Consider the following 2435-nt stretch of genomic DNA (forward strand, 5'->3'; position numbering starts at 1 on the left):
CCCTGGAGTTAGGGATTAACAGGACTAAGGAAGGGAATAAATCAGTAAAACCCCTTAACTAAGTGCCAGGTGGGTAGTTAATCACCTTAACTACGAACAATCACGCTTAAGCTACATAATCTTTACTTAGGATAATCTCCTTCAGTTACTTCCTTGTAGCTTAACAGAACAGTAGAGTAGTGACCTTGGAATGGAGATAACAAACGCCCTAACCTTTAGAATAGAATGGATAGGATTAAAATCAAATGGTATAAATACAGATGTAACAGGAGAATAAAGGAGGAACCTGGCTGAAAAACCTGGCTGGAGAACCTGGCTGGAAAACCTGGCTAGGCTGATCAACTGAACGCTGTCCTTCCTTCTTCGCTGACTCCGTCCATACCTTTGGGAACCCCTGGACCTGTTGGGACTGGACCCCAACACAGATTCATTTGTCTGATGAAGATCTCTATCTTCTCATATAGCTTATTAAAATATCAATCAAAATTATTTTAAAGTGTATGTCTGATAGCTCCAATATCTGGATCACTTTTTGGTTTGCTGTTTACTTTCTGTTTTTCCTTCTTGGGTTTTGGTCATTTATTTCTATTTTCTGGCATGCTTAGTAATTTTTTAGAAAAATTGAATGTATGCTTTATATAATAAAAATTGTAAAGGCTCTGAATGTTGTTATCCTATTCCAGATAGAAGTTAGTTTTGGTTTTTTTTTTGAATGGTATATAAAGTCATCTTAATTCAATCAGGGAGGAGGATGAGTCAAGGTTGCATTTAAGTCTTTATGAGAGCTAATCTGTTTCTCTTTTGCTTTACTTCAAAGATATAGCCTTTTTCTTTTGGGAGAAGCCTGAAATATTAATCAGATATTCTCTTCCTTGGTGGATCTTGAGCTTCAATTTTTATCTTTCCAACACCAAAATACAGCCAATAAGCTTGGCTTAGATTTACCCTCTTAGCTGTTGCTTTGTGCTTGCTTTCTTGGCTTCCAACCATTTGTGATTTAGGAATTATCAAATTACACAAGGGGAAAAATGACCAAGAATTTCTAGCTCACTTCTCTGTGATTCCCTTTTCACCTAGATCCTGGTTCTTTTGTTTCCTGGCTGTTGTCAATTACAGTTATAACCGTTCTATCCTTATCCTGGCTATCCTAAATTCCAATATTGATCTTTCTATCTCTGAGCCACTATTTTCTACTTGACCTCTTATGCCTGAGTGTTTTAGAAATTGGTAAATGCCTTGAACGAAAAGGGGAGAGATGGTGTCATGGTCACTCCAATGCATTTTCCTTCTTTCAAGGATTAGCCCTCAAGTTCTGGCACCTTTGGTTGCTCTTCAATACCTCAGAAAATGACCTGTGTTTGTCTTGGTAGCTTGTTGAGATTTTTTAGTTATTCTTGGCTTTAGGCTTGGTCTTGTACAAACTACTCTAGTAGAAGTTCCCAATCTCCTCTTTAAAATTATTCTTTTCTGTTGCTGATGACTTATATCTGTTTTAAGATGACACTTTAATTCATTACAATAGCTATCTTCTAATTGATTCACTAATATTAGTATATATTAGCAGAGTAAAACATATCAAAATGAGTAATACCATTGGAATTTAGCATGGTCAGATAACTATAACTGATTTCTGTGATTAGATGTTTAAATCACACTAGAATTATTTGTATTATTCCCTTCCTCTGACAAAAAGAATGATCTATGGAAAACATATTCCTAGACTTTATAATGTCATTAAAACCCAGCAATGAGGAAGATTAAATTATAAAACTTTCCTCTATTGATTTCATTAACTTTTTTGGTCTGGAAATTATTAAAACTACCCTAACTTTCATTGCTCTACTGGATAATAGGAGTTTCTTTACGGCCTGAACTTACAGAATCAAGAAAACCTTCTCCTGGAGTCAGGTCAGACTTTACCTATACTAAATACTCTCCTTCTACTAACTCTATAATCTCACCAGTGTGAATTTTATAAAAATAAAGAGACAATGTGAGTGGGAAAGAACGTGGACTAGGAGTTCTTCTAGTATTGTTCTGCCATTGATTGTGTGATTTGGATCATACAGACTTCTCTAAGTCTCTGTTTCCTTATCTACACTAATAAAAGAGAAACATGCAAATTGGTGTCACTCTGCTACACCCACCAGCCAATCAGGATGAGTATGCAAATTAACCCAAGAAAATGGCGCTCAATTTGCATATGCAGGCACGGAGCAAAGACTAAAGATGACTGAAGACTGAAGATGACTGACGACTGAAGACTGAATGCTACACCCAGCCAATCAGGATGAGTATGCAAATTAACCCAAGAAAATGGCGCTCAATTTGCATATGCAGGCACGGAGCAAAGACTAAAAAAGACTGAAGACTGAAGATGACTGACGACTGAAGACTGAAGAGGCTTGGCTTCTCCGCTGCAGCTGGAGTGGAGA

The sequence above is a fragment of the Myotis brandtii genome, unplaced genomic scaffold, assembly GCF_000412655.1.
Source record: "Myotis brandtii unplaced genomic scaffold, ASM41265v1 scaffold194, whole genome shotgun sequence".
Taxonomy (NCBI): domain Eukaryota; kingdom Metazoa; phylum Chordata; class Mammalia; order Chiroptera; family Vespertilionidae; genus Myotis; species Myotis brandtii.